This window comes from Panthera uncia, chromosome F1 (assembly GCF_023721935.1).
Source record: "Panthera uncia isolate 11264 chromosome F1, Puncia_PCG_1.0, whole genome shotgun sequence".
Classification (NCBI taxonomy): Eukaryota; Metazoa; Chordata; class Mammalia; order Carnivora; family Felidae; genus Panthera; species Panthera uncia.
The window spans coordinates 57,388,572-57,403,169 of NC_064813.1; the positions used below are offsets into that span (position 1 = coordinate 57,388,572).

Genomic DNA, 14,598 nt, shown 5'->3' on the forward strand with positions numbered 1-14,598 from the left:
AATTTGCTTCAACTAACTTAATTTCTGCTCCCCGCTCAATTCCCTTGTGCCTTTTAACTAATGTTTTAATTCTCTTTTGCACTCTCTGTGCCACCAAATCAAAGCAAAATTTATCTTTCTTTCATTTGCCAAAGCTGAACAAATTTGGAAGGGAAAAAAATTACTAATAAAGGACAAAGGATTTTAAAGAAAATGTATTTTTCATTTCAGTGAATCAGAACAGAGTACAAAGAAGCTTAATCATTATATTAAATCAAAGGAATGTAAATCACATTATTCATATTCATAAATTGCTGACAACATGTGGCCTTTGAAAAGCTTGGGATGAGAAGCCTCTTGGCAGAAGGGGGAGGGAGGGACATACTTTGGAAGTGAGGAACCCTTGTAGCCAGGATTAATTCTTTCCCTCTATTGGGTCCTTTTTCTCACAAGGCAGCCATTTTACAATTAAATTCCAGCCTGGCTTTCAAGCCATTGGCACTGAAGCCTCTCAAGAATGGAAGACGAAAGAGATGGGTTGAGTCCTGAACATCCAGCTGGTCTGGACAGTTCTAATTGTGGGTGACAACCCTGTGTCATCTTGATGGCCAAGCTGCATAGAACATCGTAGTTGCTCTCCATCGCTCAAAGATTTTTTTCATGCCAGTTAATATGAGATGAATTAATAATAATAATAAGGGTAAACCAAACCTTACACATTTCTAGAGGCTTCCAGAGGCGTCACCTCGCCACACTGGCTCAAGGGTAGGCCATCTGTGCAGAGGTGAAGGCTCTGGAGCCCAACTACCCGTGTACCAGCACTGACTGCCTCCTCCCTCTGCGCTGTGTGACATGAGGTCTGATATGTAACTTCCTCGTACTTCGGCATTGTCACCTGTAATATGGGTATGATGGTACCTAACGCATTGTGTTTGCAGTTAAATGAGGAAATGCCCCTAAAGTTCTTAGCACAGTGCTCAATAAAGAGCCATGTTCTAGGAAGTCATCACAAAAAGTGAATTCACAAACAACTGAACCACTGCTCCTGGGTAGGTTTCTGCCTCTGGTAACGTTTTCATCGATCAGTCAATATACAACCGCTTTTAACAGTATGTCTAGCTAAAGACACTTTCTTTAATAGATATTGTTGATTCATTAACATTGAACTCCCAGCCGTAAGCACTACTCACGCCTGAATGAAGCCTATCTAAGACACCTATTTTGGGGGTGCCTGGCTGGCTCAGTCAGTAGAGCACAGGACTCTTGATCTCAGGGTCATAAGTTCAAATCCCACACTGGGCAGAGAGCCTACTTTAAAAAACATTGTAAAACGCCTGTGTTCTCCATCAGGCACGTCACAGCCTTCTTATGCTTTGGATCACTGAAGAGCACTTCAGCACTACCTTTGGGGACCATATTAAAACTGAAGTCACAAACAAAAAGCACAAAAATGAGAAAAATGTAGGGCTCCTGGGGTGGCTCAGTCGAGCATCCGACTGCCGCTCGGGTCATGATCTCTTGGTTCATGGGTTGGAACCCCACATCGGGCTGGCTGCTGTCAACCTGTCAGCATGAACCTGTGTCAGATCCTCTGTCCCCCTCTCACCTCCCCACCCCCACTTGCGTTCTCCCCGCAAAAAATATTTTTAAAAAATGAGAAAGATGTGGCACTAATTAGACAGCAGAAGGGACACTTGTTTACAGTACGAGCTAAAACAAGAAGGCTCGCTCAGCCTCATCCGGGGGTCATGTGCATCAGGGACTTACGCGTTTCCCTGCTCTGCACATACCCATGAATGGCCGTGAAAGCACAGCAGGTATGGATTTGGAGAGCTACAAATAATTTTAGTGAGTAGGCAAATTTGCAAACATGGAATCACGAATAAGGTCAGCTGCATTACAATGAACCAATCACCCAATGGAGCAAACAAAGCAGTTAATATTTACTTGTTAAAGTACAGTGTGGTTCTTAGGAAATAGAATATGATTTTTCCTGTGGCCCATATGCTGTGGTGTGGACAAATGATAAATAATAGATCTAATAAGATACGTGAAGGCAATAGAGAAACCTTTGCTTTTTTAATCACCCATAGGAGAGTAGGGGTGGGTCAAGAAGGACTTTCCATCCTAGAGGGATAGAAAATGAATAGCAGATAATAGAGAATATTAAAAACCCCAGGAGAAATGCTGAGTGCTATTTTCAGCCTCCATTTTGATAACGTATTTTAAAAGGTCAACTGTGATATGGAGTTTGCATCATTTATGATGAGAAGGAGAAAAAGTGAATTGGACTGGAGAAGGAAGTATTTCAAAATTGTTTTTTAAAATGATGTGTTCACATCAGCAAAAGGCGATGACACGCACTTTGGGGTGGGCCGCTTGCTTCAAAGCTGGCAGTGAAAGGCACTTCTTTAAAAGAGGTGGCTTATGATTCGCAACTGAGAAATAAAATGAGCCGCTGATACTTTTGATAAAAAGAAATAATGACAAAATCTTAATTGGCAAAAAAAATGGCAAGAAAAATAGAAGGTGTAATTAGCATGGCTTTGTCAAGAATAAATGATCAGTCAACTTCTTTTCTTAAATTTTTTTAAATGTTTATTCATTTTTGGGAAACAGAGACAGAGTGTGAGTGGAGGAAGGGCAGAGAGAGAGGGAGACACAGAATCTGAAGCACAGAATCTGAGCCATCAGCGCAGAGCCTGATGTAGGGCTCGAACCCACAAACCATGAGATCATGACTTGAGCCGAAACCAGATACTTAACCCACTGAGCCACCCAGGTGTCCCAATTATCAGTCAACTTCTGGGGCAGATTGCAGAGTAGAGGATCCTGGTCTCACCTGTCCCCTGGACACTCCCCCAAAACACCTACATCATTGTAAATAACCCAGAAAATGACCTGAAGATTGGCAGGCAGCACAGACTCCATAACTAAATGTAGAGAAGAAGTCACATCAAAGAGGGTAGGAAGGGCAGAGACATGGTCAGAAGCCAAATGGACCCATAGTACCGTCCCAGTACTGTCCGTGGGAGGGAGGGACACCATGGGCATGGAGAGGAGAGAGAAGCAGACCCCACACCATGCCACCATAGGGGACCTGCATTGGAAAGACAAACATCCATAACATTTGACTTTGAAAACAAGAGGGCCTTAACTTCACAATTTCTTACAATCAGTGGGTCTTACCACCTAGAACTTTGAAAAATCAGTGGGCTTGGCTCTGGGAGAGCCAGACGGTGACAGGAAGCAGAGTCTCCATCCTTAAAGGGACAGCATGACAAGCAGCCCCACTGAGATACAGCCTAGAAGTAGCAGTTTGAAAAACACCTGCAGTACACAGGAGGGAAATTTGTTTACTAATCTCAGAGCATGTGCTGGAGGGGTGGGGATCTTTGGGAGACTTCTCCAAGAACAAAAGGACTAGAGGGTGCCATTTCCCTCTCCCAGCACCCCCCTTCCCCCCCAGCCTGCCTGCGGGAACCAGTACAGCACCAACATTGTCTGCCTAGCTTGCTGGCAGTATGCCCTGCCCCTGCACTCCTCTGTGGACCTGCCCCCTCCAACCTGGCCCGGGAGGAGTTTTCCCAGGCAGCCGAAGGTTCCCTACCCCAGCGGGCCACTGCAGAACCTGCTGGCACTGCACACCTCACCTTCATGTGCCCACGCCTTTGGTAGTGATCCATCCAAAGTGGTGCCACATGTGTAGTGGGTAAAGCAGCCCTGACAGGGGTCAGCACCACTCCCAAATGACTTCTGCTCCAAGACAAGGGGATCAGAAGGTCCATTCTGTCTGGTTTTTTTTCCTTTCCTTCTAATGTTAGCCGCCATTGCTATTCAATGACTACAGCCCTCGATAGTGATATTCTACCATTATTCTCTTCCTTTATTCAATGGAATGACTCTATAATAAAACATTTCTATATGTTATTTGGTTACCATTATTATATTTCATATATGAAAAATATGAAAAATACTTTATTCTTTCTCTTGTCAGATTGAAAGGCAATAAATTTGTTCATATATTCATATTCATGGACTCATACAGAAGTACATGGTACTTCTGATATATAGTTCACAGGTTTTTGTCTTACCTTTCTATATGTGTCTCCTTTCCTCTATACCAAGACTCCTGGTTTTCAATGATACAAGAGGTGATAGAATTAAAGTAACCCACCATTACTTATGTACTTTACCATATATTGATTACTGAACAATACCATTCTAATTCTAAGATAGTTAAAACTTCTTTTGCATTTGCTTTCTCCAAACTTCCCCCATTTTATTTATATTTTTTTATATCTACATTATGGGATTATACCTAACATATATAGTCATTGTGTATTATTATATTCTCTCCCATCTTAGTTCACCTTTAGTCTACAGTCTATAAGTAAATATATATTTAAATATTGCCATCAACTATTACCAGTTATGTGGTCTGTAGTCATTTTTATACTGGAAGTTTGTTTTCTAGAAGATTTCCCAGAAATGCTAGACTACAACATATTCCCTGAGTTCTTACATGTTGGTAGCATTTTTTTCCATGCCCATTGTACTGAAATAAGTTTTTTAATGTTTATTTATTTTTGAGGAGAGAGAGAGAGAAAGTGGGGAAGGGTCAGAAAGAAAGGGAGACAAGAATCTGAAGCAGGCTCCACAGCTGTCAGCACAGAGCCCAATGTGGGGCTCAAACTCACAAATCCAGAGATCATGACCTGAGCCAAAGTCAGACACTTAACTGACTGAGCCACCCAGGCGCCCTTGTACTGAAATAAGTTTTAATTGATATAAATTATTTGGCTCATATTTTATTTCTTTGATTATATTAACTATGTCACTCCATTTTCTTCTAGCAAAAGGTGCTGTTGTTGAAATTCTGATAATAATCTAATTTATTCCTCATAAATCACTTTCTTTTTTTGTCAAGATGTCAAATTTTTGCTTTATTTTTTCATTGTCACTTCAAGCAATTTTAGTAGAATATACCTTGGCATGTGTGTTTCTCTGAGTTGATATTATCAGGTATTATTCAATTGGTTTTTCAATATCTATTTCAAAACTTTTGGGAAGGGGGGGGGACACCTGGGTGGCTCAGTTGGTTAAGCATCTGACTTCAGCGCAGGTCATGATCTCAGGGTTCACAAGTTCGAGCTCTGTGTCAGTCTCTGTGCTGACAGCTCAGAGCCTGGAACCTGCTTCAGATCTTGTGTCTCCCTCTCTCTCTACCCCTCCTCCACTCATTCTCTCTCTCTCTCTCAAAAATAAATCAAAAATCTTAAAAACTCTTTTTTTTAATTTCAGGAAACTTCTTCACTTACAGTTTAACATTTGCTATGTTGCCTCATTTTTGGTTTTCTTTTTCAAGGGCTCTAATTATGTGTATGTTGGACCCTCTTTGCCTATCTTCCATATTTGCCATTTTCAGGGAGTCCTTTTCATCTCAATAGCTGTTTCTCTTTCATTTTAAAATTTTTCCTGTTTTTCAATTTCCATTTACCTTAAGGTGTAATCTTTTGTGTTTCTTCTAGTCTTGTTTACTGACATTATGATTCTTTAGTTTCTAATACTTTCTGAGTTCTAGCATCATATTCTGAACTCTGGTTCTGATTTGTGTTGTTCTTTCATGTTTTGTATCCATTTGTTAATGTTACTCAGCTTGTTTTGAAACAGTAAGTTACAGTTTTGATCTGTTTTGTAAACATAACTTTCAGCTATGCTTTCATTGTATTTAGAGATGTTATTCTGCTTTTGCCCCTTTTTGCTCATAGCTTTGTTTCAGAATTGATCTTGATATTTCCCTGTTGTTCATTTTTATGTGAGGTTAGTTTCTTGAACTTTAAAAAGATGTGTGGTTTGAGGTAGCTTTTCTAAGTTATAGAGTTTCTTTTTCTGTTGTCATCAGGTAATGTTTAAAAATATAAAGCTTGCTATTTGAGACTTCCTGGTCTATTTCCCCATCCCCCTTTTTATCTGTACATTTCTATTGTTTCTACTGCCCTTATCTCAGCTAAGTTTGATCCCAACCCAGTGATTTCTCCTCCGTATCAGGTGTTGTCCTGAAACAGATGACAAATTTCAAGAATTCATGGAGCCTAGACTCTTCCACCCCTTGGAGACCTCACATGAGCCCACTGCCAGAAGATGACAAAAGTTGCCCAAATTTTTTTTTGCTCTTCTCAAATTAGACTGTGAGCTTTCCAGTGAATACTTATTGGCTATTTGGGGTTTTTTTCTTCTCAGATTTATTAAGTGTTCCATTGCTTTCCTTTGCTTCCTTTGCTTCCTCCTGAACAGACACTAAGTTTGGGACCTTTTGCTAGTTTCTCCCTACCCAGATGAATTTTGGAGTTCAAGAGAACACCCTGTTAGCTTTTTTTTGTAAATGTTGTACCTAGGATCTTAGTTTTTTTTAATCTATTTTCTCTGTGCTAAAAATGAAATTCAAAACTATGCTGCTCTCTCCATCTTCTCAGAATGCCTTTGATAATGAATACATATCTTGACCTATAGAAAGAATCTAGACCATGACCACAAAGATCCAGGGGATGTAAATTTCAGATGATGTTTACAATTCCCCTACACAGAGACTATTACACATGTAGGTTAAGAAGAGCAACCATGAGGTGCATGAATGTCTACACAGACACAGAAACCACCAATAGTCCCAACATCTTACACCACCAAAGCTCACCCTCTTAAAATTGAGAAAAATCTAGGGCCAATATTGGCACAGATTTCTCAAACACACACACACACACACACACACACACACACACACACACACCCATACACATATGCACACATGCATACACATCTGATCTGTTGACTGCTGGTCTAACCGCTGGAGACCACCCATCAAAAAACATACCAGAGAACAATAAAGAGATGATCCAAGTGCATGTTAACAGGTGCCCTTTTAAACATTCTGATTAGCGACAAATGAAAATCAAGGTATTCAACGAAGTGGCAGCATCTCACCTAAATCTGAGTGAATTTTGTTATGTCTTGGTATTAAAAATGTTCAGTCTGATATATTAAAAAATTGAACAACTAGAATAGCAAAGTCAAAGATTCATTTAAAAACTGCTGCAAGAGGGGCACCTGTGTGACTCAGTCAAGCTTCTGACTCCTGATTTCGGCTCAGGTTGTGGTCGCACCGTTCATGGGTTCGAGCCCCACATTGGGCTCTGGGTTGACAGCACAGAGCCTGCTTGAGATTCTCTCTCTCCCTCTCTCTCTCTGCCCCTCCCCTGCTCTCTCTCAAAATAAATAAAGAAACTTAAAAAAAAAAGAAACAATGAATCAACATTGGTTTTAAAACTTCAAAACAAAAACAAAAGAAAAGAAATTAAAACTTCTACAAGAGAGGCACCTGGGTAGCTCAGTAGGTTAAGCATCTGACTTTAGCTCAGGTCCTGATCTCATGGTTCGTGGGTCTGAACCCCACATCAGGTTGTCCGCTGTCAGCACGGAGCCCACTTCAGATCCTCTGTCTCCCTCTCTCTGCCTCTTCCCTGCTTTCTCTCTCTCTATCAAAAATAAATCAACATTTAATTAATTATTTAATTAATTAATTAATGCAATCTGCTACAAGAAAACAAGATAAAAAGGTATCCCTACAAACTCTCAAATACAAATGATGTGGAGACAAACCACAGATCGCTCCCAGTATCAGCACTTATGTAAGACAAAGTGGAGGGAAGGCAAGCGAGCTCTAAATAGCCCTGAAAACAGAACTCACAGCCACCCACAGGTACTCATTGGAAAACAGAAAGCATGGTGGGCCCATCTGAGAACAGCTGTCAAACTAGAAGTGATTTCTGCAGAATCTAATTCATTATGGAAACTCTACAGCAAAAGCAGCCAGTTTCTTCAACATCAAAGACAAGAAAAAAAAAAATGAGACAGAGAGGAAATCTATAAAGTAAAAGACATTTAAAGAGCCATATCAACCAATGAGACAGTTGGAACATGTTTTGGAATCCAATTCAAATAAACTAAAACAATTTAAAGATGGCCAGTGAAATATGGGCAATGAATGCATATTTAATTATATTAAAGAACTCGCATTGATTTATTTAGGTGTTGTAGTAATGTTGTGGTTATGCTTTTGAAAGTAGCCCTCATTTTCTGGAAACGCATATGAAATATTTACAGATGAAATGCCATGATATTTGGAATTTACTTCAAAATCATTCTGTTGGTAGGGGATGGGTGGGAGTATAGACGAAGGAAGATTGTCCATGTAATGATCACTTTTTTAAATGTTTATTTACTTATTTTAGAGGCAGAGAGGAGAGGAGGGGCAGAGAGAGAGGAAGACAGATAGTCCCAAGCAAAGCTCCGTGCTATCAGCACAAAACCCCACACTGGGCTTGAGCTCACGAACCGCAAGATCATAACCAGAGCTGAGATCAAGAGTTGGATGCTTAACCGACTGAGCCGCCCAGTTGCCCCCACGTAGTAATCACTTTTGAAGTTGATACATTGGCTTTATTGTAGTAATGTCTCTACTTCTGTATATGTTTGAAATTTTCCATAATGAAAAATCAAAGAAGAGGTTTAACAGAAAAAATATTTTAAAACTACACCTATGATGAAGGCAGCAAAGTAGTACACCAACTGAGGGGGGTGTGTGTCTTCAAAGAAGCAGGAAGAGAGTCACAAACACAGGCATCTCATAGAAAGCCATGTGGACCATTCAGGGTCCCTAGGGATGCTAACTCATCTCTTGATCTTGTACAACCTAAGTCTAAAAAGAAAGAAAACTGGATGAAGATTATATTCAAAGAGGCAACTAATTAACTAGTTTTAGACACTATTAGATCCTAGAGACAGGCTCAAAAAGAAATGGAAAAGCACAGTCCAGTCATTCCAATTGGACAGTATTTTTTTTTTTTATTTTAGAGAGAAAGAGTGCACGGGGGAGGGCAGAGGGAGAGAAAGAAAGAGAGAGAGAGAGAGTCATAAGCAGGCTCCACACGGAGTGCAGAGTCCAACATGGGGCTCGATCCCATGACCCTGGGATCATAAACTGAGCTAAAACCCGGAGTTAGACACCCAAGTGACTGGGCCACCCAAGTGCCCCTTGTATGTGTTTATTAGCAACATACAAAGTAAGGCAGTTCAAACTGACCCTATTTATGCCAAGAAACTCAATTCAAAAGAAGTATCAGAAAGCACCAGAATTTCCTTTCAAGGCAGGTTTGTCATGGATGAAAATGAGATGGGAACGTTATACGGTACGAATGAACTCCGTGCATCAGTCATGAAAGAGCAGGAAGGAGTAAAGTTAGCCCTCAGACGGGGAGCAGAAGTTCTCATTTGAGTCCTGTCTTTTCCACCTTCTAAGTCTGTATCTTCATTTTTCTGAGCCTGAGTTTCCTGCTCTCCTACGGACGCTGAGTTGGATCCAGGACTCGGTGTAGGGATTTATGGAGGCAAGTGTGCCTTGTCAACTGTGTAGCCAGCACTTTCCATCAACCACAGGGCCTGCAGTGCTGGCACATACAGGTGATTAATAAATTGACACCAGTGCTGGCCGGAGCTCTGGGTCATTAGAGTTTAAAGACAAATATGAGACAAGTTCTGGCATTCTGTATTGCACTTCAAATGCTCCTTCCACACTAAAGACTCAGCAATTTTCGCCAAGCATTGCCAAGGCCAAGAAGAAATCAGGTTATAAATCAGCCTTTGGCCTTTTCTGGTCTTATTTTCACTCTTGTTGGAAAAATTGGTTTAAAAAAGAAAGACCATGTCCCGTAGTCTTAACACCAAAACAGATTAAAATCCCAGCTCCATCATTTCCAAGCTCAATGACCTTGGGCAAATTACCTGACCTCTCTAACCCCTGGCACCTCACCTGAATAACATGGATACCGATATTCCTTTCTTTGGACCGTTTTAAGGATTACATTCAAAAAATTTTGTGAATAGGGGCGCCTGGGGGGCTAAGCATCGGTTAAGCGGCTGACTTGGGCTCAGGTCTTGATTGCACAGTTCACAAGTACGAGCCCCGCCTTGGGCTCTGTGCTGACAGCTCGGAGCCTGGAACTTGCTTCAGATTCTGTGTCTGCCTCTCTCTCTGCCCCTCCCCCGCTCGTGCTCTGTGTGTGTGTGTGTCTCTCTCAAAAATAAATAAAAACATGAAACTTTTTTTTTAAAGAAAATTCTGTCAATAAAGCACTTAACCAGTCCTGGAACACAATAAGTAGTTGCAATAATAATAACAATAATAATAATAATAAAGTTAATATGGTGTTACTGTTATTACTATTAACAGCCATGCCAGGCAGTTTATCTGAGCTTTCTTTTCTCAAATTTGTCTCAGTCTTAGGTACACTGTAAATGTTTATAACATATTTTCACAGACAGTAATTATTTGGCCATTTGTAACCTGCCTCTATTCAGGGGTCTTCGTATCTCACTTGCTCACAGTTTGAGAATTAGATACTTAAGATTTACACAGATAACAGCCTGTATATGAACAGAAACGAAGAGATACGTGCCTCTGTTTTCCCAGGCTTGGGATGTAGAAACAGATCACAAGATATTTCTCACACGCTTAAAATTGAGGAAAGCAGTTTGTTTCAATGGAATTTGATATTCAGAAGGAATACCATTTCCTTCTTTTTTTCTAAGTTTTTTTTTTAATGTTTCTTTTCTTTTACAAGAGAGAGAGAGCGTAAGCAAGGGAGGGCAGAAAGAGCGGGGGCCAGGGGTGCCTGGGTGGCTCAGTCGGTTAAGCACCAGACTTCTGCTGAGGTCACGATCTCACAGTTTGTGGGTTCGAGCCCTGCGTCGGGCTCTGTGCTGACAGCTCAGAGCTCAGAGCCTGGAGCCTGCTCTGGTTTCTGTGTCTCCCTCTTTCTCTCTGCCCCTCTGCCACTTGCGCGCGCTCTCTCTCTCTCTCTGTCTCTCTCAAAAATAAACATTGAAAACATTTTTTTTTTAAAGAGAGGGGGACAGAGGATCTGAAGCAGACTTTGCACTCACAGCAGTGAGCCTGATGCAGGGCTCGAACCCCCAAACCGTGAGATCATGAGCTGAGCCCAAGTGGAAGCTCAATCGACTGAGCCCCCCAGCCTCCCTGAATATCACTTCCTTCTTAATGCTGCGCTAATTCTCCCATAAGGTCTCACCTCCCTCTGCCGCTCTTTATGTGACAGTCATCACAGACTCTGGCTGCTCAAGAACCGAGAACTACATTGAGGCCTCCTCCCCTCATGTTTATGTCCTGACAACACACATCGTCGAAAACTCAGGGCTGGCTTTCAGGGGAGACCCGTAAGACCAAGGCTCTGCCTCGGGGCACACAGCCTCAGATTCTCAAACTCCAAGGTCGGAGTTGGATTGTGAGAAGGAGCTGCTGTCTCCCGGCTCTCCGGGGAACCAGTTCAGTTCTGAGGAGGCTGAGGAAGGAGAGCTTGAGGAAGGCCACTTCACCCCTCACTCCTGCAAGGCCCCAATGACCCTGATCACTTTCCTCAGCGCCGTGTTTTCCAGTCTGCGGCCCGGTGTCTCTCTCGTCTCCCCGGAGGGAACCCAAGGCGCAGAATGACTACAGAATAAACGGTGCCATAGAAATGTAATGTGCTTGGTTCACTTATTTATGACAAAACAGAGTAGGGCAAAAGATAGCTCCTTTCTCTTCTGATCATGATATTCTTTCTTCTCGTTTGCAAGCAAACCAACAGGGCTCAGCAAGAATCATCTCCTCACAAATATTCTTCCCCTGAAGTCAGCTTTTGGTGCATATCCCTAACACCGTTCAATTTAGTGGCCTGAAGGGGTCGGGTGGTCCAGGCTTGCCGTTTGATTAAATCATCGGGGTTGGAGCTACGTGACCCCATTTCGTCTAGGCTAAATCACCCGTTCCATCACAAGTGGACGCTCCAGGAGAAAGTCCTATTAGGGAGGGTTGCTGAAGAAACAACAATCGTCTTGCCTCTACTGCTCCAGTGCCTGGTGAGCTCAGATTTGTTTGGGCATGCCAGGCTCTTGAGACACTAGCACTGCATTGCCTCAAGCACAGACTTCGTGCAACGACCGCCAACCACACAGAGGTACTGTCGGGCACAGGGCAGGAAGGTACGGATGGATCCGTTTACCTGAACCCCCCGTGTTGATCTCCCCAACCCAACCCATCCCCAGCCCCAGCACACAAGAAGACAATTCATAATCCCCGCCCTAGTCACCGCTGGATTGTGGATTCCACAGTCCTCTTTCACAGGCCTTGCAGACATAATGTAACTGGCAAACTATTTACCCCTTCTAGACACACGAGGCTGTGGGTGAGGCGAGCCATCTTCTTACGTGGAAGTGAGCACTGGGCAGCAGACTACGGATGGAGTAAGAGGGACAAGGGATGACTTTATCCTGCAGGCCAGATCCTGACCCAGAGCAAGTTCCTCTCTCCAAGAGAGCTGGTGCCACTTCCTTACCCTTGCAACTTGAAAGCAAACCAAAACGGCCTACACACATGCTCACAAGGCGGCTAATTTGCTAGCAGGCTATGGACAACCTCCAAATACTCCTACTCCAAATACCCTACTCCTACGTAGCCACTTTCACTGAGACAACCATTATTCACGTGGCTGGCCCTTTCATTTCCCGTAAGGAAACGCATCTGCCCTCAACTTAATCAGGACATTCCTGAATTTCATTTTTCAAGTCTACAATTCTGAGAGTGTCAAGAAAGTTAATGGAAAATAGAGTTGTCATATTGTCATTTTAAAACAGCGTATCAGAAAGGGAGCCTCTCCGAGCTACTGTTCCAGACTAGAGCCGAGCAAAAAGCTCACGTGACCGATCTCCACTGCTTTACCAAACAAGCCACACTGACCTTGTGCTCTGCTCAGCATACGGACTGACACCACATCATCCAACGGCACAAGGCAGGACTGTATGTTACCCGTGGATTTCTGGTCCTACAAGTTGAAAAGTCAGCATGTCAAAATCCAGGCGTGCTTGTTCTCACACCTGATTGTGACCCTTGTTCTTACTATAATTATGCAACTTCATTTCGTATTAAGTACAAGTAAGAAACAGGAGTCAAAAAGGAAAGAGTCTCTGTGAAAGCATCACTGAGTGTTTTACAAAGAATCAATAAACATAGCTCTCTAAAGCAGCACCATTCAAAAAAGGTATAATGCAAAACACATGTAATTTTACATTTGCTACTAGTCACATTTAAGAGAAACAGGTCGACCATAAGAGACCCTTAAATAACAGAGAACAAACTGAGGGTTGCTGGAAGGGAGGTTGGCAGGGGGATGGGCTAGATGGGTGACGGGCATGAAGGAGGGCACTTGGGAAGTGCACTGGGAGTTATATGGAAGTGATGAACCACTAAATTCTACTCCTGAAACCAATATTACACTAAAGTTGGATTTAAATAAAATATAAATAAATAAATAAATAAATAAATAAATAAATAAAATTATTAGGTTATAATTAATGATTACTCTGGATATGTTAAGTTTGTAATCTACTTTTTCCTTTTCTATTTGTAGTTTTTTGCCTCTACTGAAATATTTTTTTAAAATAAATTTCTGGGAGTAAAAAAAAAAAAAAGAAAAAAGAAACAGGTGAAAATAATTATAACATTTTATTTAACCCAAAGTATCCAAGCTATTATCAGTTGAACCTTTAATGATATAAAATTATTAATGAGATATTTTGTATTCTTTTTTACTGTCTTGGAAATACAATGTACATGTTGTACTTCTGGCACATTCTACTTCTGACTAGCCACACATACAGTGCCCAATAACCACTCATGGCAAGTGACTACTGCATTGAACAGCACAACTCTAAAGAATTGCAGCTCAATTAAAAGAGACAACTACTGGGCGCCTGGGTGGCTCAGTCGGTTAAGCGGCCGACTTGGGCTCAGGTCATGATCTCATGGTTTGTGAGTTTGAGCCCCGCGTCGGGCTCTGTGCTGACAGCTTGAAGCCTGGAGCCTGCTTCAGATTCTGGGTCTCCCTATCTCTCTGCCACTCCCTGATCACACTCTGTCTCTCTCTCTCTCTCTCTCAAAAATAAATAAAATAAATAAATAAACTTTAAAAAAAGAGGCAACTATAATAGACTGGGAGAAACTTTCCATAGGTAGTTACTGAACTCAGATTAGACTGAGTGTCTGAAGTTCTCCCTCCATATTGAAGACACTGAACTTGGAAATTAAAATTATTTCACTATGGGTATTATTCATGCAAGAAAGAAAACCAAGGACTCAAATCAGTGAAAAACATACATATAGCTTTTTTTCTTTAGTGACTGTCTATGTGAACCTACCTTAAAAAAAAAATTAAGACTTTTATTAATAGGTGCTTACAGTTTGTTTTGTTGTTGTTTTGGGGGGGGAAAGCTAAGTTGTAAATTTTAATTACAAATTAAAAATGAGGTTCTTAGAAATCTCAACTTGGCCAGATATGAAAGAATTTAAAAACTGTTAAAGGCGTATTGAGAGAAATCAGGCTTTTTTTCCCCCCCACAAGCACATCTGTCATTACCAAAAAGAGAAGTTCTTTAGGTGAAAGTAATTTCTAAAACCACATGCTGCATAGATAGTGCAGCTAGTTCTAGATATCTAATACATGGGTAAAGAGT

At 41.6% G+C, this 14,598-nt stretch overlaps 1 long non-coding RNA gene across 2 annotated transcripts in view; it reads right to left on the minus strand.

Annotated features, from left to right (window-relative positions):
• Positions 1 to 12,826: 12,826 nt before the first annotated feature.
• LOC125925548 (uncharacterized) overlaps positions 12,827 to 14,598 on the minus strand; it is a 248,362-nt gene continuing 246,590 nt past the window's right edge. For both annotated transcript variants that reach the window (XR_007458865.1, XR_007458864.1), the window contains exon 6: positions 12,827 to 12,911. This is a non-coding gene — a long non-coding RNA (uncharacterized LOC125925548). The remainder of the gene's footprint in view (positions 12,912 to 14,598) is intronic.